The sequence below is a fragment of the Mustela lutreola genome, chromosome 2 (assembly GCF_030435805.1).
Source record: "Mustela lutreola isolate mMusLut2 chromosome 2, mMusLut2.pri, whole genome shotgun sequence".
NCBI classification, from domain to species: domain Eukaryota; kingdom Metazoa; phylum Chordata; class Mammalia; order Carnivora; family Mustelidae; genus Mustela; species Mustela lutreola.
This window is the reverse complement of record NC_081291.1, coordinates 205,364,451-205,385,223: the sequence shown is the minus strand read 5'-3', so window position 1 is coordinate 205,385,223 and position 20,773 is coordinate 205,364,451.

Sequence of the window (20,773 nt, the reverse complement as noted above, 5' to 3'; positions counted from 1 at the left end):
GAGCACTTTTTCATGTGTCTGTTGGCCATCTGGATGTCTTCTTTGCAGAAATGTCTGTTCCTGTCCTCTGCCCATTTCTTGATTGGATTATTTGTTCTTTGGGTGTTTGCTAAGTTCTTTATAGATTCTGGACACTAGTCCTTTATCTGATATGTCGTTTGCAAATATCTTCTCCCATTCTGTCAATTGTCTTTTGATTTCGTTAACTGTTTCCTTTGCTGTGCAAAAGCTTTTGATCTTGATGAAATCCCAATAGTTCATTTTTGCCCTTGCTTCCCTTGCCTTTGGCGATGTTCCTGGAAAGAACAGATATCACAAGACATACATATAGATGATAGATGAAATATTTTTAACATACTATAGTATTAAAAATCAGTGAGAGAGAAGAAAACAATATTCTAAGTGATAACAACAGAAATTTATATCAAATTTATAAAAGAAACAAAGTGAAAGGAAAAATAAATCCCCAAGCAAGATAAGTGAAATTAAATCCACACCTACAAATTTCACAGGGGGACTGTGGCACTCCAAGAATAAAAGATAAGTTTACAATGTTTTGACATCTATTCTGTAATTGATTCCAAAAAGCATATGAAATTTAAGAGACATCAAGCAGGTAACCACACTAAATTCAAGAGATATCAAACAGGTAGCTCTTTGCATTGATGCTCTGATAGAAGGTGACATAGTCTTAACCTGCCTTGTGGAAAATTGTATTTGCTGGAAAGTTGAAAATGTAAAGAGGGTAATTCCTCTACAAGGCACAACATTCACTATTAATTAACAACGAGTTTCTAACAATAAATAGAAGAAAAATTTATAATAAAGTAGCATTAATAACACCCAGAAAGAAAACTGAGAAGTCCAGCATATATTCTAGATTTAAGAAAGGGAAAATGCAGTTTTAAAACTAAAATTAAAAATTAAAATTATAAAGCTCATCAAAATGATATTCTGAAAATATAATTCTGAATAAGGAAATAAGGAAGAAAACAATTATTTCAAGGTATCACATCTAACATAAAGCTCTGGAATAAATACATACTTAAAAGTTAATGAAGATAGACAAAGTGTAATTAATGAAAAAGAATATTATAAACTCTTCAGAATACCATAACAGGATGGAAACCCAGATAAAAATAGTACTTGCAGAAATGCAAAGGATAGGGTCACCTGGGTGGTTCAGTGGGTTAAGCCTCTGCCTTCGGCTCAGGTCATGATCCCCGGGTCTGGGATTGAGCTCCACATCTGGCTTTCTACTCAGCAGGGAGCCTACTTCCCCTTCTCTCTCTGCCTGCTGCTCTGTCTACTTGTAATTTCTCTCTGTGTCAAATAAATAAATAAAATCTTAAAAAAAAAAAAAAAGAACTGCAAAGGATAGGAAGAGATTTCCTTGGCTTTCGTGGGGGAAGAAAGAAGAGCAATGCAAACTGAGGTATGCTGCTTAGAATAGATGGAAAAATGTTAATGAAATATAGATTGAGAAAGTCCTCAAAACTATTTCATGTCCTTCTCTTTTTTTTCTGTCAATTATATTATCTTAAAAAGTGATATATCAGAATTGATAAGAAAAAACATTCAAGGGCATTTGAGGAAAATTTTAAAAGCAAACTTAGTTTCTAAATAAATTTAACACAGATATCTCAGACCACTTGCCCTTTAGTGGACTGAAAGATCCTGTAGATGATATTAAGCTAATGTCATCTGTATGGTCGGAATTATATGATACTATAGAGTTGGTTCAGTTGGAAAACAATAAACTGAATTTACTCTCAAAGGATGATCTGTGGGCATTTAGAAATGAAAATCACATTCTAAGTGTCTAATAATGAGAAATTGTTGGAATAACCATGGATTGCTTTTAACTATGCTCTATACAGATTATTTTCACCTGGAAAGCTGAATTGGTTTAAAGGTCATGGGAGCAATTGTAGCCATAAAATTTTGGAAGTAATGGAGGGGATGGAAGAAGGTTATCTAGGAAGAGGAAGTATTTAAAAGACTATGATAAATGGAAAAATGAATTGGGAATATTTGACACGACTCTATCAAGAAAGAAAATAAGTACTAATTCCATGTAAGTGGAGTCTAGTGATCTGCCTTTCAGGGTCCAACAAAATAGTCTTGAAAAGAATTAGAGTTGAGATTGTATTGGGGATGTTTAGAGGATGCAAGGCATATTGGAATGTTAGAACTTGTGATCTTATGGATCTAGTCCACATATGATGTTATCAGAAGGATGGATCATGTGCTAATGGCTACAATTATTGTGCTAACATATGCAAAATGGCGAGAAGACAGTAAGATCAGCTTATTTTAGCTACTATTTTCATCTTCAGTGTCATTATAAAATGCTTTACTCAGTTATGAACCCACTTATCAAGACCTAATAGTTTAGATCATTAAAAACTGGACAGATTCCTAGGAAGTATACTCTAGAGAAGAGTTGTGCATGCCAAAGTGACGTCCCAGTTGACTCAATAGTTCTTACCTGACCATAATTTCTTAAGAACTCTAAGGTAATACTTAGGACAATTATACCATATAGTAAATTATTCTATGTATCTGTCATCGGGATTATTTTGCCAAATGCAGTACATTTTCTTGTATTTTAACTCTAAATCTCCATAATTAACATCTTATACCTTATAGCAGATGTATCTCATTTATTTTCTAATTCATAGTATTTAACAGCAAGATAATTACCTCATCTTTCTATAAAAGAACTCAGGAATGATTTTATTATCCTGACCTCCTGTCTTACTCCAAACACAAAGTTATAAAAAACAAAATATTGAAAGAGAGAATATAAAAGAAACATAGTAAGTTCAGGATAAACATAAAACAGCATGTGGATATATAGTTATGATGGGTTCTGAGTTAGAAAGGAAGCAGAAGAGGGTTTATTTCTTTGGAGTAACAGGGTTTTAGAAAAGCTACAAACATGCTGCTGGGTCCTTGGAATCAGAAACTCAGAAACTGAGATCATACTTTCTCTCTCTCTCTCTCTCTCTCTCTCTCTCTCTCTCTCTCATTCTTGTCCTTCAAAGAGGTTGGAAAAAAGAGAAAAGAAAAAATCTGGTAGACTTTGTCCTGGAGAACATGATTAGGTAAACTTATAATCTAATGGTAGGATGGGGTATGTAGGTCATAGGCATTAGATGGGCACAGATAAATTTATATTCCTAATGAGATGCAATAGAACAGGCTGAAGAACACAAACAGCTATAGTCCAACTTGCCTACTCAATATAGAATATAACAATATCACCAAAGGAAAGGAACTCTGAACCACTATATAATTCTCATCAGAATGGTTAGATAAAGAGATATATAAAGATTAGATAAAGGAAGGGAAAGAGAGAGAGAATAAATAAAAACACAAAATACCCCCCGCCCATTCAGTAGAACCAACAAGTTCAAACTTTGAAATATGTTAGGAAAGATAGCCAAACAAAACAATTACTGAAATTTGAGTTGACTACAGATAAAATAATAGTCAAGCAAACAAATTACTGAATAAAGAGAAAATTAAGGAAATGCCATGTTTTTATGTAAATAACTTGTTCAAAATTCCCTAAAATGGGAAAAATATCATCACTGAAATATAATAAAAGAATTGATGGGATAAATTCTAGGCTGCACATAGAGTGACCATTAGTGAACTGGAACTCATCAAGAGTGAAACACAATGAGGCAAATTGACAAATTTATCAGAAAGAACAGTTAAAAGGAGCAGTAAAAAGACATGGATACAACGAAAATAAAATACCTATTAGAATGACCAAAATCTGGAATTCTGACAATACCAAATGCTGTCAAGGATGTGGAGCAACAAGAATGCTCATCCACTTCTGGGGTTATAGAAAATGGTGCAACCATGCTGGAAGACAGTTTGGCAGTCTTCTCCAAAGTTAAACATAGTATTACCAGAGGAGCCAATAATTTCACTTCCAGGTATTTACTCAACTGACTTGAAAACCCAGGACTTTCACTACTGAAACCCAATGAAACACCTGCATATGAATGTCTTCAGCAGTTTTATTCATAATAACCCAAAATTCAGAGCAATCAAGATGTCTTCAATATGTGAATGGATAATCAAACTGCAGAAGCTTCATCTGTTCAATGGAAAAATATTCAATAATAAAAAGACATGAACCAAGAAAAGAGAGGAAAGAAACTTAATTGCACATTACCAAGTGAAAAAAGCATGTCCGCAAATACTACACACTATACTATTACAATTATATGATGTCCTGCAAAAAGTAAAAATATAGAGACAAATAAAAGAATAAGTAGTTGCAGGGGTTCAGGAGAAGGGGGAGGGGCTTACTAGAGGAAGCACAAGGAATTTTGGAGGCAGTGAATATGTTCTCTTATTGATACTATGTTAATTGGACATGAACTTATCAATTGCCAAAACCCACAGAACTTCATGCCATATATATTTTTTTTTATTCAGGGGATTTTCTAAGAAATGCAGATTGGAAGAAGAAAATATAACTGTATTACAAATGTATAAAGCAATCTCACTGAAGGGAGTGGTGGTGGAAATTGTACAATGTAACTTTAGAAGTGAGTGGAATCTGTGACACTAAAAGCAAAGGGAACTAACTGCACATAAAAACTGTACTCTGGTCAGTAAGTTTTTCCCATGGAGGGATGGGTTAACAAGTCCAACGTCCACATACATATATACAGAAACTGAACAACTGAATAAATGGATGGCAGATGGTAGGAGACCAGTTTCTCACTGGTGGAGTGAGAATATACATATAAGCAAGGAAAATATCTGGTGGAATAGTCCATGTTAATGGATTAGAGTTGGATACATCAGTATGAACTAAAGTTTAACTTTACATGAATGTATATAGTTATATTTAGAAATATTTATTGATGTGTAGTTATATATGCACTGGTATACACATTTATTTTCTCATCCTCTCAGCTGAGAGGTCTTGGAAACAATGTCACTTGCAATGGATGGCATTTTCTGGATGAGGAACAGTAATTCTCCATGAATCAAAATGATCATTTATAAATGAAAAATTTTAAATCCAGGGCAATGAATTGGTTGTACAAATTTTCATAACTAAGTAGTTATAAAATCAGGACTATAGCATATCTTTCTCTGTTCACTATTCCTTCTAATATATATATATATATAGATAGATAGATAGATATAGATAGATAGGTATAGATATATGATTTATTCATTTATTTTAGAGGGAGAGAGACAGAGAGTGTAGGGGAGGGACAGAGGGAGAGAGAATCTCAAGCAGGATCCCTGCTGAGTGCAGAGCCCTACACAGGGTTCAATCTCACGATACTGAGATCATGACCTGAGCAGAAACCGAGAGTCAGATGCTCAATCCACTAAGCCACTCAGGAGCTCCATCTTCTAATAAATATTAATAATATTCCCTGAAGACTTTATGTAAGAAATATATAAAGTATAATGATCTAGTGTCAAAGTTATAGTTAAAAAGAGAGGGTGACTTTCAAATTTTCAAATTTTGAATTTAATTTTAAATTTTAAATTCTGATCTCAATTTTCAATTTCACTACTTACAGTCTCTCTTATGCAAAGATATCTAGAAATTGTTCTAATAAGAATGCAGTTTCATAGGCTAAAGAGTCAAACTAAATCAGCCAAAGCCTTTTTGTCTATAAGCAAATTTTCCCTCATTCTTTTTAGTATATACCATATTTTCCATGATTCTTATCATAAAATAATATTTTCTCCCTGGTGAAACCCACTCCAAGTTCTTCACAACCCTGTTTTGAACAAAAGATTCACAACAGCCGTGTTTCAGTTTTAAAAGGTAAGAAAACTTTATTATGATTATGATTATGATTATGATTAAGACCTAATAGAAACAAGAGGAAAGGAATCTACACATAGTATCTACACTATAGTAGTAGGCAATAAATGAGTGTAAGGCAAAATTACATCAAATCAGGTACTCACCACGCCTAGCCTCATCAGTTGGGGAAGCCCTGCGGGGACAATCAGGTAGGATTCCAGATAGAGAGGCCTGGGCAGAGCGTCCCCCCCTCAGGTGAGACTTCCTATTGACCATCCCCATAAGGGCCATATTTAAAGGGGAAATAACAGGGTTTGAAATTAAACATTTGTCCACCTACATGCAGTTTGACGAAAGCTACATTTCTATGTCCTCTGGCTTTTATATTTTCAAGGTGCCCAGGCTATGTGTGTCTGCCTCCCCTCCGGGTGGGGAGGGAGAGGTAGCCCCAGAACAGGAGGGAATGCGAGGCAAGATTTGTAGCTCTTGCATCCAGAGCAGAAATGCCAGTTCTGACTGGAAGGCTAGACAATATATTTTTAAAAATCCAGGCTCCCAAGGTTATTTACAGGAGTCTCACAAACAACATTTCTTAGCTTGCTTGTGTACCTGAAAGCCCAGGTGGTCAGTTATGCCAGACAAATAACAGAAACATCTATCCATATAGAACAATCCCTTTTAAGGCTCGATGGCTTACTAAAAATGTCATGGGAAACCCTCTGGTTCATGGAGCATTATCAAGCCTACTGTGTACTGCAGATTTTTACTCATGTAACTATTTCTATGTCTCAAATAACAAAGGACATAAAAATATTTACATAAAAGAAGATATTTGAAAATGTTTTAATGTAAGTTGCATTGTTCATCATTTAAATTTAATAAGGATATTGCCTTATAAGAACGAATGGCTGTGGATACCCAACACAGGTTATAGATAATATGATCTGGTTTTAAATGGCCTCCCCTAACTTAACTTAGGTGTGTAACATTAAGCATGTTAATTTACTTCTCTGAGACTCATTTTCTTCATCTTCGAAATAAGAATATCTCAAAATAAGAATAATAACACAGGCCAAATCTCTCCTGCTGCTTGTTTTTGTAAATAGTTTCATGGGAACACAGTTGTCTTTCACTGTCCTGGGACAACAATGGCAGAGTTGAATAATTGTCACAGAGACCAAATGGTACACAAAGCCAAAAATACTTACTGTCTGAATCTTTACAGAAAAATGTTTGCCAATTCCTGATTGCCAGATTTAATAAAATAATAATAACAAATTAACTGTTTAGTCATAGCTGTTATAATTTCCTAGCACAGTACCTGGCTATGGTTGTTGCCATACAAAATTTGTATTGGTCCACACATTCAATGCAGATACTTTAATCAAATAATGCAAAATTAATGGGGGTAAGGTGATTAATTTCCTTTCATTTCTTACAAAAATGCAATCCATAAAATATAGGCCTGCATAGATGGATCTTTCTTTCTTTCTTCTTTCTTCATTTTCTTTTCTTCTTCTTCTTCTTCTTATTTTTTTTTTTTTTAAGAATGTCTGGGTGGGGGGCGCCTGGGTGGCTCAGTGAGTTAGGCCGCTGCCTTCGGCTCGGGTCGTGATCTCGGGGTCGTGGGATTGAGCCCCGCATCGGGCTCTCTGCTCAGCGGGGAGCCTGCTTCCCCCTCTCTCTCTCTGCCTGCCTCTTCATCTACTTGTGATTTCTCTCTGTCAAATAAATGAATAAAATCTTAAAAAAAAAAAAAAAAAAAAAAAAAAAGAATGTCTGGGTGGTATTCTTTCCAATAATTTAGATAAGGTTTTTTTTTTTTTTTTTTAAGATTTTATTTATTTATTTGACAGAGAGAGAGATCACAAGTAGGCAGAGAGGCAGGCAGAGAGAGAGGAAGGGAAGCAGGCTCCCTGTTTAGCAGAGAGCCCGATGCGGGGCTCAATATCAAGACCCTGGGACCATGACCTGAGCTGAAGGCAGAGGCTTTAACCCACTGAGCCACCCAGGTGCCCCTAGATAAGAGTTTTTTAAAAAATATTCAGCAGTGAGATTCTCTGTTTGAAAGGATCTTGGATACCCAATTTACAAAACAAAGTGAAACCTTCCTTTGTTTAAGCACAAGAAGTGTTTTAGTACCTTATCTTTTACTCCATGTATATTTTTTTCTCTCTGCTGTAAACTTTGATGAGCTTTGCAAAATGGTCTCAGTTCTAGAGAATAAAGTTTTAAAAAAAAATTATACTGCGATCCCTTGAATGGCAGTTGGTTGAGCATCTGCCTTCAAGTTATGATCTCAGGATCCTGGGATGAGCTCTATGGTGGGCTCCCTGCTCATCAGGGAGTCTGCTTCTCCCTCCGCCCTCCTCCTCTCCTGTGTGCGCTCTCTCAAATAAATAAATAAAATCTTTAAAAAAATTTTTAATTAAAATTATATGGGTTAGAGTTACAGAAAGACCATATGCAATTATTTACTTTTGTGTGGTATAAATGATACATTTAATAATGTTTTCAGGCATTTTAATGTGAGTGTGCATATGTGTGTGCACACAAGCACAATAACCTAAGACTAAACAAAAAAATAACAGCACCTCCTCTGAGGTGAAATCTCCCTGTTTCTTTAAATGCAAATTCCAATTATTTAATATAATAATTTTATCTATTGAAAACAAGTTTTAAACTCAAGGAATATAATTATGTAACTTATACCATTGGGAAACTTTGAAAGAGAAATTTTGTTCTTTTTCTCTCTAAGTCTGAGGAACATGAGTAGAAAATAACTTGAACACTGTTACACAATGTTTTATTAAAACAATAAATCCATAATCTCATTTATTTATGGCATTTTATTTTTTATGTTGATTTATTAGTTTTATAAAATTATGTTAGGGTTTACTTACTGGGAAACCATGAAGAATTTCAATAAATAACTGAAATTGCCACTACTAATATTTTTTGCTTTTTTAGTCAGATATGCATACTGTAGCATTTGGAGACAATAACACCTTGCATTCTAGAAAAAGAACAGTAGTCTCATAGGTAATGTCTGGATCAGAGTAGGAGATACAGAGAGGTAGCTTAAATATCACAAACAATACTGAGTACAAAGCATGACAGTGCTATCAATTCAGAATTCTATAATTGATGTCCCAGCAATGCTAGTATGAGTATCAGTTATAATTTCACGTGAACAATGTTTCTTCAGGCATTTTAACTGTGGGATTTTGTTTTTTATTGCTAGTCAAAGCCAGGTTTATGCAATGCACATAAACTTATATCAACCATGATTTACGTTTTAGTGACTAATCCAAAATACTTTTCCAAGAACAAATTATTTTATTTATTTTGCTGAAATAGATACAGATATTTTATTGTTTGGTACACACTGCATATTTTATGCAGTATGTTTCTACTGTGCTATATTTACTTATACCACATTCAATCTTCATACTCAATTAAAATTCCTCTGAATTAATCAAAGAAAACATGGTAAGATTATTGGCAACTTATATGAAATGGTATATATTATAGTGTCAGCACAGTGTCTAATGTTTTTTTTTTTTTGATATGTTTTTTCAATGCTCTATCCTCCTTAATTCTTAACTTTGATTCAGATTTTTATAGTATTCTATGAAAAGAAAATGTTAATGTAACAATATTGTCCCTTTTGTCTCATAGGTAAAACTAGCTATTCCCTACAATAATCTCATTTATACCTAGGGTTTTAGCTGCCATTTTGAGGCTGATAACCAAATTTTAAATTCAGCTTATATATATCTTCTTCATTTATAATTTACATATTTGCTATATTTACATATTTGGGGCTTTGCACAATGCTTAGCAGATAATATGGTGGTCAACAAAGAAAATTCATTCCCTGTTCATTACATTCATTTGGAGATTTTTAGAGGATATACAAGCAGAATAAGGATTGCAACTTTGGAAAAGGTGTGGTGGAGATATTAATCCGACCTCTCAGTAAAAATATTAAGCACCTCACTTGGTAGCACAAAGCTTAATTCCACTTGGTTCATCCATGGCCACCATAGGTAGAGTGTAGCCAAACCTAAACCTGCTATTGCTAATCCTTATGCTTTTTCCTAACAGCCTTAGAGAATGACAGTCCATTTTGTTCAGTCAACTAAGAAGCTTGGGTGTTTCCTCCACTTGCTACATCTAATCAGCTTCATAGCCCCACTAATTCTAACATCTTATGGTTTTTGCACCTGTCCCTCCTGCCACATGCATCTGGAACCTGGAGCACCACAACAGATTACAAACTGGCCTCTCTGGTTTCTTTATTAGACTCTTCAAAGGGTCTTCCATCAATACAGATTTAAGCAGGTCATTTGTTTGCATAAACCACGAATAATCACTATTTTGTGTATAAATATAAACCCCATGGAATGGAAAAAATTCCCTTTGGTCATCTGGCTCTTGTTCTACTTCCAACTACATCTCTCATATGGCTTTATAGAGAGAGCTTCATGCTTGAGGCATACTAAAGTTATTTTAATTCCCTAAACTTCTGGACACTATACAAATTTACTTAGGCTGTTTTCTTTGCCTTGAATATCCCATTTGTAGTCTTCACTTTTTAGTTTCAAGTGTAGTGACTAATGGGTTATGGTATTATACGTATGCAGTGGTAAAGAGGAAGCAGTTCTTACATATATTTTAGGACATGAGTTACAGAGAATGAGATCTCATGGAGATTAGTAGAGCAGTGAATTTTGGCTTCAAGTTGACTGTGGCCACCTTACAGACAGACTCTCTAACTCTTCATTTTCCAATGGATTGTATGGCCTAAATATATTCTCAATTCTTATTTCTTTTTGTAACTTACTCTGAGCATGAGCACCTTACTGCACACCACTTTCCCCATGTGACTTTAATTTGCACCTCATTCATCCTGGCCTTCCAGTCTCATGGCTTTCTCATGGTGTCTTCTCCATAGCTTCCATGATCCACTGCCATATGTGTCTCTTTGTTTAACAGTTGAAGGGCATTATGAATGATTCAGCCAGTCTTTTTATATTCAGGCCACAAAGTCCACCTAGATCACATCGATTGTTCTTTATCACCAACCCTGATGTAGAGCAATACATAAAAGATTGTTACTACCTAGGCAGAAAGGACAAGGTCTCCAAAGTTTTGTTAAGAAAGTATATTAATGAGACTGAGATTAATCGAACCTATTTCAATCTTTAACTATTATGGTATGAACTTTACCTTTTCTGGTTCTAATATACTTTTACATACACTGACCTAACTATCTTGTATTCTGCCAGACATCCATGCCTTCCATTCATGAGACAATTTTCTGTCCCCACAAAAAATCGAAACAAAATTAAAAAAAAAATCAGAAACACAACCTGATATAAATGAACACAGATATAAAATTGTTTATTAATGTGAGGAACCCAAAATTCTCTGAGATTCACCATTTTCACAGTTCACTCATATTTATTTATTTATTTGTTTGTTTATAATAAAGATTTTATTTATTTATTTATTTGACAGAGAGAGAGAGAGAACACAAACAGGGGGAGTGGGAGAGGGAGAAGGAGGTTTCCCACCAAGCAGGGAGCCTGATGTGGCACTCAATCCCAAAACTCTGGGATCATGACCTGAGCCGAAGGTAGACACCCCAATGACTGAGCCACCCAGGTGCCCAGTTCACTCATATTTAAACAGATTTTTTAGTTACTTTGGAAACCTATGAAACAAATGGCAAATATGAACACCAACAACATACACATGTAATAATTGGGGAAGAAGAGCAAGACTGCTGTAGCGGAACTCATTTGAGAAAGGAGAGAAAGAGACATCCAGAAAAACCTTAGAGAGCTCAACTACCACTAAAGCAGCCATTGGTCAAGATCGAGTTTCTCATAGGTCATTTAATTATATGGGCCTTTCCCTCCTTTTCCTTTCTTCCTTCTTCCACCCCCTCTTTCTGTTTTATGATAGAATGAATGCCTTGGATAACACACCTGACTCTTTGGAATTCTATATAGTGGAGAAGTTCCTCTGTGAGACATTGTTTCTTATAGGATGAGCAATGGGTAAGTTTGGCTTGATTGTGCCACAGACTAATGGCCACAAAATTTAACTAGATTTGACTTTATAAATTCTTCAGAGTGAGTCAGAACATTCTGACCAGGATTATAGACTACCTAGCTAACCATTTCAGTAATCATATCTGAAACCCTTCTTTTGTTGTGAAGCGATCCTGTCCAATCCATCCACATTTGCCTATCCTTGACTTCAAAATGCCAATACCACTCAGGATCCTACCAGGGAGCAAAGTAATCTCCCAATTTTCAGGGGCATGTGTCTCATAATTGTCTCCTTTATGCTAACTGAAGAAGTTTCCAGAAGCTTCTTCACCACTGGGAGACAAGTTTTTCATCTGTTATTGGTGAAAATTCCTGATTAAGAAAATCTACATGGGTGAAAACCTCATTGGAGTACAATGGATTAGTTGTAATCTCTAAGGACCATACACCCTTAGTAATGTATCTGCCTTCTGGTTTGAGTCCTGTGATTATGAATGTGAAGGTCTGGGTTAAATGATGTATAATCTGGCCTTTGAGGAAACCAGCCATGTGGGAAAACAGAGTGGTAAAGAGGCAATAAGTCAGTGGTTTCCCTTAGAAGAATGCAATGTCTAGCTTGACTATGAAATTTGTATTTAAAATATATGTTCTATTATATTTGCATCTTTTCAAGATCCTATTTCATGTCTCGTTCACAACTCTTTAGTGTTAAATATAGGAATAATAAAGAAGAAAGGAAACCTATATTGTATTCTTCATAAGGACCGTCACAATTTTAGCAAGTGATTATCACAAATACAACAATGGGAAACTAACCTTAGGAGTTTATTATAAGTATTTACAAGTGTATTTTTAAGTATACTTTGTAAAATCAGAAAATTTCTTCCAGGTTTTCAGACACTGAATTCAGGAACTATCTACAAAAGAAACACACACACACACACACACATATATATAATATATATATTTGTAAAGCACAATTTAATTAAGTAATTAGGTCTGTCCTGTTATATATTTGATCAAATGACTTGTGTTCTAGTCTGCCTATTAAGCATAAAAACAATTTTTTAAAAAAGTATTGATATCTAGGGACACCCAGGTACCTTCATCTCAGGTCATGATCCCATGGTCCTGGGACTGAGTTCAGCATTGGGGCTCCCTGCTCAGTGGGGAGCCTGCTCCTCCTTCTGTCCCTCACCCTGCTTGTACTCTCTTTCTCTCTGAAGATTAAATAAGTAAAGTCATTAAAAAGAAAAAATTATTAAGAGGTGACTGGGTGGCTCAGTCAATTAAGTATGTGCCTTCAGGTCAGGTCATGATCTCAGGGCCCTGGGATTGAGCTCCATGTCTGACTCTCTACTCAGAAGGGAGTCCTCTTCTCCCTCTCCTTACTGCTTCCCCTGTTTGTGCTCTCTCTCTCTTTCTGTGCCAAATAAATCAATCTTAAAACAAACTATGGAGATCTAATCACCACACTCTGCTTTTTAATGTTCTTGTAAATATACCACGTGTGAATACTGTTTTAAAAATAGTGACACTGATAAGAAATTGATCATAATTTGGGAATACCTCCAGTCAGTTCATATCACACTTTATTTTTTTAAGATTATATTTATTAATTTAAGACATAGAGGCAGAGTGAGAGAGAGCACGAGAGGGGAGGTCAGAGGGAGAAGCAGACTCCCCATGGAGCTGGGAGCCTGATGCGGAACTCGATCCGAGGACTCTGGGATCGTGACCTGAGCCAAAGGCAGTTGCTTAACCAACTGAGCCATCCAGGTGCCTTATACTTCACTTTAAACATCTTGTTTGTATCATGTGAATGTTAGAGTTTTGTTTTGGTTTTTGTTTGTTCATTTGTCTTTAGGATGAGGATAATCTCCCAAGCATGAAATGTTTGGGAGATTAGAGTCAAATATTAAGGCAGGTTAGTAACATTTATTCAGTATAGATATATGGCATATGAAAAATAAAGGGATTAGACATAAGAAATAAAGGTACATTTCTTAAGTGCACAAAATGCTACATATTATTTTTGGTTTTGTTGCTTCCTAGTGCATGGGTTTCTTTACATAAATAAAAAGAGCCATGTGATACTAACCATAATACTGGAGAAATTATTTTCATTAATTATTTGCATAAAGAATGGAAATCTGTCAAAAATTACCATTCATACAATCACCATGGTGCACATGAGATTGGAATCCTGGCACACAGAATTGTACTTGTAAAATGTGTACTTGTGGGAGAGGTATGAACAGCTTAAACTTGCCAGTTAGTTTTTGCAGACAATGTCCTTCCAGTGAAAGTTAGCACTAAATGTTTCTTCTGAAGCAGAACCCTGTTAGTCCAAAGATACCTAATTCTGGTATCAACCACTGACTATCCTGAAGCCTGGCAGAGAGATTTGTCATCATCCCCTGACCTGCTCCATTGCTCAGTGTGCAGGGAAAGCATATTGAGGGATTCAGTGCATGGGCAGTTTGCTGCCAGATGTGCCCGTGAATGTACCACTGAGATTAAAGCATTTCAGAAAGACTTGAAGGGGAAGAAACACTTGCCCTCCTACAGGGAGTTTGAGATTAATCTATTAAACCTATTATACTGAAAATGCACTATTTTACCTCATTATGGATCTTATTTTGGAGAAATGGGCAGAAGACATGAACAGACATTTCTGCAAAGAAGACATCCAGATGGCCAACAGACACATGAAAAAGTGCTCCATATCACTTGGCATCAGGGATTTCTTTATGTTTAATGCAAACCTGTGATAGCTACAATTTACAGAGAAAGACCAGTCTATAGAAAATATGAGGTTTCTATCTCAGTGCCTTTAGGCATTAGAAAAAATGTTCATGTTCTGCATATTTTTCAAATAAAGCTATGTAAGATTCCATATATACATGCAATCTCTTAGAGAAAAATAATGTAGATGTGATTTATGGAGGATATTATATTTAATTGATAGTAGAATTCCCTTTCTTCCTTATTAACTCCTGTTAACCTAATAGGGAAAGTTTCTTTTTTATCCTTGTTCTAACATTTTAATGATTATAGTTTTTGGATTAAAAATACTTACCATTAATTCATTTTGGAAATACCTTTTTTTGTATTTTCATCCAAAATGTTGCAAAAATGGAAAATTCTAAAGAATTTAGACACGATTTGCTTTTAAATTCTCTATATTAATATATGCATCAACTTAGGTATTCATGCAATGTATCTAAACCTTATGTAATATCCACCACTTTAAAATGACTTTTAGGTGAGATAAAATATTATAATTTTATGGAAGATAATTGATGGAAAAATTATTTCACTCTATATTCTGTGACCTAACTTAAATATTTAATAGCAAGCTAGAAAAAGAAAAGGAAGAATGTTTCTTATTTGTAAAAAAGTGGTGTCCTAAGAAAGTGAAATGAAGTGTTAGAAAAGACAGTGCGGACATATGGAAATATTTTTGAGCTGCTTTTCTTAGTCTGAACTTTGTGGTATTTTAAATAACATTTATCCCCTTGGGATAGAGCAAGTAAGAATTAACTAGGGAGTCATTTCTCCACCGATTTTGATTAGTATCAGGATAAACCTGTTATTGAAGTGAAATGTATACACTTGAAATATATATGTATATTTCAAACCATGAAAAGCCAGTTGCGGAGACTTAGAAAACTTTTCAGATATTGAGACAAATTTGACTCTTGTTGGGCAAGCCAGTGCCCAGAAATTGTTTATGGTGAAAATCGTTACTCAGATACCACTATCTATGGGTAATGGAATTCCAAAGCACTCTTTGCCTCAAATGGAAATGGCTGCCTCACCAAATTCTTTCCTTCTTTGTTATAGATTATAAGATGTTGTTAATAGTTTGTGAATCTACATCTTTTCTCTTCAAGTATTTAAGAGAGACACTGTTACCTATATTTCTGTATGATCTTCTGTGTTGGCCCCTGTGTTGTCTTAATCAAATGCACACTCAGTTCATTGAGCCCACGCACTTACAAATCTAGATTTCACTAATTAGACAATGTAAATGAATATTTGATAATTATTAGTTGTTTTGGAAATCTAAGTTTTCTTTAGAAAAAAGCCCCTAATTAGTAATACCCATTCATCACTTGTGGCAAACATACACATTTAATTAAGTAACAGAAATGAAGTCTTTAAAACATGCCAGTTTCCAATTAATTAATTATTTCCAAATTATATTAATTTTTGCATATTTAATTTTCCAGTTGCCCAGGTCAGAAATGTAGACTATCTTGAATTAGTATTCCCATGCATTTCTGACATTTAAAGAAGCATATGTTTTATAGATACTATCTTTATAAGTCTCTTTATTTTGCAATTCCAATTCCCAGGCTTTGGTTAATATTTCTTACTTCTGGCCTGGTCAATTAAAAGAGCTTTTATTTGGTCTTCTGGCCTTTAATGTTGATTCTCTTACAATACATTGTTGATATAGATACTAGAATAAGCTTCCTAAAATGAATATCTAATTACATTAATTCCTGAAGGTGAATCAGTGCATATCCCACATGGGGAGCCACTAGCTTAATGGTTTGCTATTAGCTTCAAGGTAAAATGTGATTTGACATACAAGGCTCTTGAAAATGTGATTCTACTTAGATTTCTAAGCCCAGAGGCTGCCCCAGAGTGATGTCAAAGTGCTCACAGTTCTCTGAACGCATGATGATATTTAACCCTTTGTGTGTCTTTGATCTACTTTACTTTGAATGCCCTTCACCACTTTTTTTTGTTTGTTGATGTTATTATCCCATTAAGAGTGATTCCCCAGGTATGTATCAGCCTTTCTTTCATGGAGCAATCATGTCACTGCAATTACCCCCTCTTCTCACTAAGAGCCTGCGCTGTTATCTATTGACACACATATTTGCCTCCTTTACTAGGTAATGATTTTCTTCAGGTTAGGGACAGTGACTCATTCTTCTTTCTATGGAGAGGGGCTGTCAATATTTAATGCCTTGCACATAGTAAGAGCTCAGTAATTACTTTTCAACCAATGAATAAAAGGAGGAATGTAGGAATGCCTGAGTAGCTCAGTCAGTTAAGCGTCTATATTTGGCTCAGGTCATGATCCCAGAGTCCTGGGATCAAGTCCTCATCCTGTTTCTTGTTCAGTGGGGAGCCTGCTTCTCCCTCTGCTTGCCACTCCCTCGGCTTGTGCCCTCCCTCTCTCTGACAAATAAATAAATAAAATCTTAAAAATAAAAAGAAAGGAAGAATGTGTTAAATTTTATTATGCTTTCACAAAATCAAACATTTCTGCATAAAAAAAGCATTTTCTTTGATAATGATTAAGTAAAATAATTAGTAAAGCTAAACTATGTCTAGAGTGAGAACTTAGATAATTGAAGAATGTCATAATAAAAAAAAGAATGCCATAATAAAAAATTAATTTTAAACAAAAAGATTTCAGTTATTATCCAAATTAGAATATTCTCTTCTGGGGGTGCCTGGATGGCTCAGTGGGTTAAGCCTCTGCCTTCGGCTCAGGTCATGATCGCAGGGTCCTGGGATCAAGCCCCGCATCAGGCTCTCTGCTCAGCAGGGAGCCTGCTTCCCCCTCTCTCTCTGCCTGCCTCTCTGTCTACTTGTCTCTGTCTGTCAAATAAATAAATAAAATCTTAAAAAAAATATTCTCTCTGCCTTTTATAATGCTTTCTAACATAATACTCATAAAGTAGCTGAATCACTATGTTTTTAAGAGATATATATTTGATGCAATTCAAAAGACTAAACAGGTCTACAAAAGATTAGATAGGTTTGCAAATCAATTATGTTATGGTGAATACCATAGATGGGACATTTTTATCTCCTCAAAATTAATATGTTGAAACATAATCTCCCATGTAGTGGTATTTGGAAATAGGGACTGTGGGAAGTGGTTAGGTCATGAATGCAGAACCCTTATGAATAAGATTAGTGTGCTTAAGGAAGAGACTCCAAAGAGCTCTCTTATCCTTCTACCATGTGAAGATACAATGAAAAGATGACCATCTATGAACCAGGAAATGAGATCTCACCAGGCACTGAATCTGCTGGTATCTTGACCTTGTATTTCCTAGCCTTTGTAACTATGAAAAACAAACTCCTATTGATTATAGGTGACCTATTCTGTGGTATTTTGTTACAGCATGATGAATGGATTAAACCAGTGAACCATCCATACAGTTGACAATACAAGAGAAACAAATGAGAGGTTAAATTTTGACATTGTTCTACATATGCTATAAAATGAGGTCACAGTGAAAAAATCATTTTTTTTCTATTCTAATCATGTAGATTTTATATTACCTGAATTAAGCAAATTATATCAGTTAGGTGAACAGAGAGAATACTTCATCTCATGACCCGTAGTGTTCTATTACCATGGCAATGTGGTACTTCAAAGGGTGTAGTTTTTGATTTGTTATGGCAAGAACTCCTGCTCTTTTCTAATGAAATGGTCTTGAATTCAGAGCTCTGATCAAGCATATACTGGGTATGGGTGATTTATGTACTACCAAAGCTAAAATGCTAGATGATTTGTTCATATGTCACAGCTTGAAATTCTTTTCATTGGTGTTGCTTGAGGGACATGGCCTCCAAATAGCTCCTGGAACAATATAATAAGTCAAATGGTAGCTTCTGAGATCACAGTGATTCATTTATTTCAATTGATTTAAAATATTAGTTAATTTTTATATTAATTTGTAATAGAATTAGATCAACAATGACCAATTTTCAAAGAAGAAAAAGTATATAGGAACAAAACAGACTGTTTTGAGTGTGAAGCTTCCTCATAGTGAGGAAACTGAGATTCTTAATCAATACAGGAAATGATGAAGTTTCTCATGTCCCTGGACAGAGGCAAAGAAGAAAAGGAAAACTAAAAATGAAATGGAAATACAGATTTTTGTCTTTTCACTCAAGATGTGATGAGGATTAAACAGCATAAACCAAGAAATTTTTTTTTTGAAATGATAAAAAAAAAATAAAGTGCAAGATCTGTCAAAAATAATGAAAACAAGTATTAGAGAATAAAGCAGAATTTCATTTTTCTTTCACACTTAGTAATTTTTAAGGGTTTTGATAGAATTTTTTAGTAGTGATATTTGCTAAACTGTATATATTTACTTATTTTTGTTTCAATCTTAAAGAAATTTGATAGTTCACAAGTAGCTAGTTTGTAATCAGTGAATAGTCACGTTTCTCAAACTAATTTTTCAGCTGAGCATTCATTGAAGCTATTGAATGTTCAAGCATTTCTTGACTAAATACTTTTCCCATCCCTTGATTGGAGAGCTGTTCAGTCTAAAGACTTAGTAGTTTGGCTTCTCAAAAAACGACATGAAATTCTTTTAGCTAGTGACCCTCCATCTTTGTTCCTTGGAGATTCGCAGTGGTGTTAGGAAAGCTATGGGGAATTTGGACCATTGACCTCCCCTTTCACACTTAAAGGAGACACATTCTTGGTTATTCTTATTTGGCTTCCTTACAAGATTTGTGAAAATTTCCCATGTCATTTATACGTTTGAAAATTTGAGGCAGAGAACACAAAAGGGCATGCAAAAGCAAGGGTAAACTACAAACATGATAGTTCTGGTTTTTTTTGTTTTGTTTTAATATTGTCAATTTAGACAGAAAGAGGCTGCATTTCCAGCTTCTTAAAAAAGGAAGGAAGCAAGGAAGCAAAAGCCATACATGGCTTGCATTCTCACAATGCAATAACCGGTGGGAGCAAAGTTACCACTGTAAAGTAAACCGGATTAGAAGGAATTTGCATTCTTAAGCCCTCCCCACACCTACGAACATGGAAGCACTGCTATCACTTTAAATTCTTCATGCCTTCCAGCCTCACTTATTAATCTCCTGTATGCAACTGAATTTGGTCATTGCTAGGTTACTATTTTCTCAATGAACAGTGAATCAACAAATCAAATATATAGACTAAAATAGGAGAACGAAAATAAGTTGAATAACCGTGGGGCTTCTTATACCGCTCTTTCTCTCTCTCACAAACACACACACACAAAATGGATAAGAAACTAGACATACACTTAAGTATTTAAGATACATTTTTAATAGCTAAAATTAATTTTTAATTTAAACCTCCATTCTTCTCAGGTCACTCAAATTGGGGTCCCTTTCTTTACCCCAACATTTTTCAATAGTTTGGGAGATGATTAGGGTTTGCTAAGGTCCATTCATCTTTCAAATAATCTGTCCATATGGAAATCCTCTGAGACTTCTGTCACTGATCTGTGTAGATAGCCCCTGATCTATCTGATCCTTTTTTCACCTCTGCTGTTTCTTCCAGAAGAAACATACAGTTATTTTCACTCCAGGGTTTAAGGCCGGAGCAATACTGGGTAGATTCTTTGTCATTCTGGGGCATGGGAAAGGGGTGAGGCTATTGATGGCTCTTATCTTCTTCTGTGTCACAAACATTCCCAGAAGCAGTGAAAATGGAATGGCTTTAGTGCTTAAATAGGACCCAAAGAGAACTACTGGGAGAAGGGGGAAAAAAATCCAGCCTCCCAAACAAACAGAACTGACAATCCATAAAATTGCAATGATTAAATCACATGTCATTCTTAACTTCCTTCAGGTGATGTCCCCTTGTGACAGCAGCCAAATATAGTCACCAAAGCTCTATCATACAAAGGGATAAGTAAACCAACCAGCTGAAAACCTAATTAAATTAAATTCACTGGACCATGAAGCATACAAATGTCTAATATCTGTAACAGCCTAGGCAAACATAAAAACTTAGAGTGTACTGATACAGAAAAAGAGGAGGGGCGTAGTGGTTCACAGCAAAAATGAATGGATCTCAAACATGCAGAGGGAAGCAACATTAACCGTATGCAAAAAGGAAAGAGAATCAAGA